The following is a 7768-nucleotide window of genomic DNA, read 5'->3' on the forward strand; positions in this document are numbered from 1 at the left end:
TGTCTCCTTCTATTAATATTCTAATTAAATAATCCCCATAAACTTTCATGTTAATCAGAGAAATAAGAATTATTTTTGCCATCTATTCAAGTTAGAATAGCATAGTTGAACTTCAGGGGAATTGGCTCAAACTCACATGGTAAAAAGAATAAAAGAAAAACATTATCCAATGTTTCTTTATGAAAAGACCCGTTCCCATAAACGCCCATAACTCCATACACCAATTTCTTCTTTTGGCCATCTCATCCATTTAGTTTATATTCTCCATGTGTGTGTCCCAACCCTGGGTCTTGAGAGCAAGAAGAACATGAACCACAACTTTCAAGTTGTTGTTTACATCTTATTCATAACATATATATATTCTAGGCTTTTAGTGAATTCAACATTCACATCCAGTATACAACTATATTATTAAGAGTAGCACAAGCAAAGTACATTGGTCTGAACTCCATGGACAAATCCTAAGCCAAGGACCTTGAAAATCCACTCCCTAACCATTCCTTTCTAAAAGGTCTCCCGTTCTCGTGCCGCCGCCGCCATATGAGAAACTTAGTCCCCCTCGTCTTCGGCTGCCATCTTAGCGTTAAGAGTTGGCGGACCTCGGATCATCAAGAGTTCTATGTTCTTCTTCAATGTCTAGTGATCATCATAGTTCTCTGAGAATAAATGTTCTCTCGTTCTTTTGGCGATGCCATGAGATTAGAGAGTTTTCTGTCCTTGCAGATCCGATTATTCTGCTCTAATGAGTTTATATTGCTATATCAAGCTTGAGAGGCCGCTCAGACACGTTAAGCAAGAGAGGCCGCAAGAAAACGGAAGCAGCAGCACCAGCGCGACCACGAATGGCGTCGACCTCGAGCTTGGATTTGGGAAAGATCGTGCCGACGGCCGGCTACCTACTCCATCGCTGCGCCGCCGTCCCCAGCGCCCCTGTTCTCCGGGGAAGGAGCGCGAGCGGGCGGTGCGGCCTCGCCGTCTCGGTCTCGTCCTCCAATGGTAGGTCTGCCTTTACCTGTCCCCCCTTGTTCTCTGTAGAATTGTTTGAGATCTTGGAGTTCAGTTCAACCATAGTAAGATGTGGTTCGAACCTGCGAGGAGCCGAAATCTTAGTATTACCGCTCTTACCGATTTCATGGTCCATTCTGAAACCATAGCGGTTCAGTTGAATCCGGTAAGATTTAATTCCAACTTCTTCGCTAATTAACCTTAGCTGGCAAAATTAGAGATCCATTTGGACGGGAATCGCATGTAAATGGTGTCCAATTGGGTGTTGTTGAGATCAACCATGGTGTTGAATATACATGACAGGATAGTTTCCTTGTGCAATATTCAGTTACAAACTTGTAATTTCAGAAGTCTATTTCTGATGTTTAAGTTCAGACTGCGCGCTTGAACATGCACTGAATTAACAATGGCTCATATTTAACGGTGTAGGTGCAGCTGGGCTCTCCCCACTGAGATATCGGATAAGAAATGCCCTGTGGTGATGGAGATCCCACTGGAAAATAGCTGGAGGCCGCTAATGTGAACGCATGCTAATGGTCCTGACAAGGTGCAGGAGCTCATGGACAGCATCCGTGTCATTGGCCTCCAAGTACCTGTGGGCATCCTTTCCTTTTAACATTATTTTTTCCAAAAATATTTCCTTTTAGTTCATGAGATAAATTATGTCAGAACTGGAATTTTCTTATGTGGAATTGAGTACATAGAAATAAATTTATAGAGTAGCTAATACATGGCCGACCACTGCTACTGAATTTAGTGATCTCCACACAGTTGTCTGAGGACGTTTGTGCTATGCTTGATTGAGATTCACTTGATTGAGTATGCGTGTCAATATTCAAGTTGAGTTCTTTACATGCATGTTCTGCGTACAGCGTCACAAAATACAGATGCATTTTTTGTCCACGAGATCTGGCACTATTATGTCTAGAATGAGTTTTCCCAAGCTCATTTTGACATGTGAAGTCTCTTCACCTGCGCTCCTCTGAATCAGTCTTAGTTCAAAGGAAGTGTGCCCTTTATGCCTGGATCAGGGCCTTTATTATTTCAACAGAGGCTCTATTATGTCTAAGATTAGATCTAATCTAGGTCTAAGCTAGGGCTTTATTTCTGTTATCTTGGCGGTCGAAGTAGAAGGTGCCCCCTTCTGGTTTCGGCACACGGGTATTTATACCCGGTCTTGAGTCGGTTGGACGCATTCCTTTCCTGGTCTCCTGGGTGCGAACGCCTTGAGCCTCTCAATCTTGATCTCCGAATGGTCGACGTCTCGGCCACTTTCCCGTATGACTGGTGAACTCCCTTTCGCCTGAGGCCTTGAATATAGATGTTTTCTTTAGCATGCAAGTTTTCCCTTTTAGAAGTAACATTAAGGGTTTGGGCAACTCTGAAGGGGGCCTGCATGATGCAGTATAGGGAATTTCAACTTCCCGCCGACATAGACCAGGGCAGGTGAGTTGAGATTCCACCCATTAACGACAAACATCACAATGATGAGACCAAAGCAATGCATTAATCAAGATTGAGTAGCTCCCATCACTCAACCTCTCTAGGAGGCACTTTTTAAATCAAGTAACTGAAATTAGTAGATAATGGTAGACATAGACTCAACCCCCGCTCGCCCCCCGCTCGGGCGACTCGGGGGCTCCCCAACCCTAGCCGCCGCCGGGCCTAGCCCATCTTCCTCCCCTCCTCCCGCCGCTGCCGGAGGACGTCGCCGGCTTGCGCCCGGAGGCCGACGACGGTGGCGGGGGCTCTTCCTCCCTCCCGCGTCTCAAGGGTGGCGGGGCCCCAACATGTGTGGAGGTGCGGCCGATCTAGAAGCGACTGCGTTGGCTTCGATGGCGGCGGCGGTCAGCCCTGCCTCGGGCCACGGGCGGTGGCGCGATGCGGTCTTCGGCGGCATGTCATCTGGCTTTAGATCGGCGGCGGCGTCGAGGGCCTGGTGGACTGCTTGGCGGCACCCATGGCAGATCTGTTCTGGCTGGTGTAGCCAGTGGTGGTGGTCATATTCTTCGTCGGTGGTGGCCGGCCATAAGCTTGGTGATCGGATCTCGAGATCCATCATCTAGTCCTGGCTGCGAGTTGGGGAGACATGGTTGCCGGTGCAAACCGAGCCGACGGTAGGCGATGGCGGCGGTCTACGCCGTTACCTTGATGAAGGCATCATCATGTAACTACTGTCGACCCACTCGTGCTGCTCCGGGGGAAACCCTAGGATCTGGTGTTCCAGATCGGACGATGGCGGCACTGCGGTGTCGTTTCTCTCTTGGGAGCATCGTTTGTGGAGCAGCGCTGGAAGTCAATGGCAGGAGGTGGAGCGGCTTTGTCTTGCACGGAGCTTCGGTGGAGATGTCAAGTCATGCATGACCGACAGGTGCTACGCTTTGTCATGCCTGGTCGGCAGGTGCTACGCACGACAGATCTTCCAAGGACTTCAAGTTGTGTCGGCTGGTGGTACTTGGCAGCATGGCGCTGAGGTGTATCAGTGGCGACCGCGACGCGCTCAGCTGTTTGCGCGCAGGGAGGAGGTGCCGTTGGGCGCCGTGGTGGCGTCGACGATAGCTAGACCGAGCAAGGTTGATGCATCAGTACAGTTCTGAAGATGGAGCGGTGACAATTGGCGGCGGCGGCCTCTGAGAGCACGCCGGACCAGTGAGTGCCCTAGACCCGTCAAGTGGCTAGGTTGGGGTCTCAGGTCTTAGATGTTAGGCTTGGCTGCGATGTCTGTTTGGTATTAGGCCCAGGCTATCTACGCCCCTTCATCAACTGGATAGGTGTAGCGACATTTGTTGCTTAGATGGCGGCTTTAATCTTACTGTTGTATGACTTTGTAAAGTCTTGTGAGAATAATTAATAAAGTGGACGTATGCATCGCCCAGATGCAGAGGTCGGGGGTCATCCTCTGTTTCTAAAAAAAAGATAACGGTAGACAACAATAAGTCTATAATTCAGCAAGAAAAGAAAAAACTAAACCTGTAAATCTGTATCTATTAATTCATATCGGAACACTTGCTAAAGCACTATACATGATAGAAGCAACATTCGCGCATAAAAACAGTGCAAAGACAAAATAAAAAGACCTAATTGGAAAAAACGACAAGGACGTAACAAATGATTGAGTGTGTCTTTTTTCCTTGGCCTGAAGCACCCGTTTTTGTGGAATTGTTGATTGATGAACGAATCGCTTCAATAGCACCTCCACCTCATTATCTTGGACTAGCGGCATCTCCCACTTCGCCATCTCAGCCTCCTACTCATTCTTCTCAACTGTCCGTACTTCCAATATGTCCTTCCAATATGATTACAGACTCCCCATAAATCCTCATGTTAATGGGAAAAAATACGAGAGATATGAGCCAAGGGTCCAATCTACAATGGCGCAAATGAACTTCAGGAGGACTGGATCAACTCCTGTAGCCAAAAGAAGGAAAAAAAAACACTATCCAATGTTTCTTTATGATCTTCCAAGCCTACGTCCCAACCTATGACTCTAGAGCAAGAAGAACGTAACATGAAAATACCTCAATAAATGCCAATCATGCCCCTGATCTCTTCATCCTCCATTCTCAAAGACACAAATTTAATAATATGGAGAGTGTTGGGATTTAAAATGATGGTGAGGGTAAGGTTTTTATAACTGATTGGTTTCTTTGTTTGACTCCCTAGTGACAAACTGTGAACTATAGTGACGGTGAAATATGAAATCCTTCATTTTAATTTATATCAACTCCATCATCATATTTATATATAGGCATTACATTGCCGCTATGTAGCAACGCCACACAATATTAATTACTAGGGGCTCTTGGACGAATAACGGGAAGAGCCATCATGCATGCTTTAGATAAACTAGTGTTAGTATAGTAGGATCTGACTATCGTGTAGAAGGTCTGATTTTCAAGTAATTCAGCAACTGAATCTTATTTGCAACCAATATTTAACTTTTTGCTAAGATTCCTGTGCTTTTTCATCGGGAGATTGCAATCTCCTAATGTAGGCAAATTATGATAGAACAGTCAGGGCCACATATTGAGACATCATGTACGCGTTCGTATGGTAATACAACAACAATATATAGTCATACAAAATAAGGGAGGTGCTAAACACCTTCTTTAGCATGACAAACACTATTAAGATGATGAGACTATCGAAGGTGAAATACTTTTTATATATAGAAACAGAACTATTTATTCACTTATTAAACACACATGCCGGCCATAATGTCTTGTTGCCATCTTTCGGAGGACAGTCCGTTTATTCATGGGACACATGCCTGGCTAGCATCCAAACATGGCCGAAGCCTACGATCTACTACATCTTGTTCATACATTGCCAAGATAAAAATAAGCTGACCCTTGCTGGCCATCAGCTGGCACATAGTTTCCAACCCCGTCCATTACAGCTGCAACAGAACTCATCATCTGCTGCTCACACCGCATTGGCTGCTGACCCACTTGTTGATTATATATGGAAGGGGAGCACTGAGTTAGGTTGTTCATGACTGCGAACGAGCTCGTCGGAGCCTGCAACCTAAAGCTTGGGTCATTATTGAGGCCGGTGAAAGAAAGGGTTTGCCGAGGGGCAGAACTATTATTTGCTGCCAATAGCTCATTGTCATGGAGCCTCACATCATTGATGCTGTAACGCTTTGTCCCTGACGATCCCTTTTTCTGTATTCTCTTCAAAAACTTTTGTGCATGGCTTGAAACTTGGACAGGGGTCTTAGTGGTGACGAAGTGCTTGGATATGTTTTTCCAGTCGCCACGGCCATAGACTTCCAGCCCATAAAGAAATGACCTGTGGACACAATGTTCAAAAGAATTGTTAGGTTAAATTGTTTATTGAAAGATAAACTGTGTTGTTTTATTGAAGCAACTAGTATAGATTGAAGCTGTTAGAAAAATTTGTTGATGGAGATGTTTCGAAGATGATGAAGCGGCTTCAAGGCGCGTGACGGTGTCGCTTTCCTTAAGGCTTATTTGTCCCCACCAGAAGGTGTGCACTGGGTTACCAACAATAGCCTCGTAGGATACAATGAAGCCCGTCGCCACGGCCATAGACTTCCAGCCCATAAAGAAATGACCTGTGGACACAATGTTCAAAAGAATTGTTAGGTTAAATTGTTTATTGAAAGATAAACTGTGCAGTTGTTTTATTGAAGCAACTAATATAGATTGAAGCTGTTAGAAAAATTTGTTGACGGAGATATTTCGAAGATGATGAAGCGGCTTCAAGGCGCGTGACGGTGTGGCTTTCCTTAAGGCTTATTTGTCCTCACCAGAAGGTGTGCACTGGGTTACCAACAATAGCCTCGTAGGATACAATGAAGCCTGTCGCCACGGCCATAGACTTCCAGCCCATAAAGAAATGACCTGTGGACACAATGTTCAAAAGAATTGTTAGGTTAAATTGTTTATTGAAAGATAAACTGTGCAGTTGTTTTATTGAAGCAACTAATATAGATTGAAGCTGTTAGAAAAATTTGTTGACGGAGATGTTTCGAAGATGATGAAGCGGCTTCAAGGCGCGTGACGGTATCGCTTTCCTTAAGGCTTATTTTTCCCCACCAGAAGGTGTGCACTGGGTTACCAACAATAGCCTCGTAGGATACAATGAAGCCCGTCGCCGGCAAGTGCACTCTTGACAACGACCTTGAACACTCTTGTGACAATACAGGACTATCAATGTTACTAGAATACAATGCCCTGCAGCAAGCACTGTACACTAGAGATCTAGCGAGAGAGAGCACTGGATGTTTGGTGGTATGCCATGCTTCCGTTTTTCACTTCTTTCTTGTGCAAATGAACTAAAAGCATCCTCTAGTATTTATACTTGCCCAAGGGTTGCTTGGAGGAGACACCTGCGCAGAAAGACGCTCGTTCGATTAGGCACCTATTCGGAACGTGCGGCCATCAGTATAAAGCAACAGATGTCGCTTGAGCCAACAGACGTCTCTTCGGCATCCAACCGCCACCGATTCACATACATGTATGCTAGTGGCCGACCGGGACATCAGTTCATTGCTGAGACGTGCAAGTGTGTGCTTGCTTCCATGCACTTTAATGCATTAAATAATGCACCCACGGCCATACCCTTAATTAGCCCAAGATAATTAGGCAAAGCATATTTTCTTTCTCACTCTTTATCCTATTTACATGAGACACAAATATATTCCAAAATACAATAACTTTATTTATTTTGAAAATATCCAACAGAAGCAAAGTTCCAATTTGACAGGTTCGAACCACTACAACAACACATGCTTACTTTTGTTTACGGGTACTGGATAGAATATATGTATATCAGAAATCCATTAGTGAACGAATATTTTGTAACATATTGACAACCAAAACATATTACAAATTCAAAATTACCATACCTCTATTTTCTATAGTGAAACGACCATCATTACAGGTTATTGATCTGTTTGATTGTGACAAGACGTACCATATTGGAATTCAATGGCCTAATTTACTGCCTTTATATTTTTTAAACAAGGTCCAATCACATATTTTTTTTAAGCCAGAAAGAAAGTTCATCAATATCTAATTTGCAGGTATTATTATTTATCAAAAATGTATATTGTAAACATCCAGATATACATTTAGTAAAGTGCAATATCAATTTAACACACCTGCCTCATAAAATTAATTCGCAGAGCTTAATTATCATGTGTCGATTTTAGATAAAGAACAACTAAAACTACATGACAAGGAAGAATATAGGTATCGAATAACTTGTGTTCCTCTTTGGTCCAATACTTTCG

At 44.3% G+C, this 7768-nt stretch overlaps 1 pseudogene; it reads left to right on the forward strand.

Moving 5' to 3' along the window:
* Positions 1–782: 782 nt before the first annotated feature.
* LOC125521729 lies at positions 783–1859 on the forward strand (annotated as a pseudogene).
* Positions 1860–7768: the final 5909 nt, after the last annotated feature.

This window comes from Triticum urartu, chromosome 7, assembly GCF_003073215.2.
Source record: "Triticum urartu cultivar G1812 chromosome 7, Tu2.1, whole genome shotgun sequence".
In the NCBI taxonomy this organism is placed as follows: domain Eukaryota; kingdom Viridiplantae; phylum Streptophyta; class Magnoliopsida; order Poales; family Poaceae; genus Triticum; species Triticum urartu.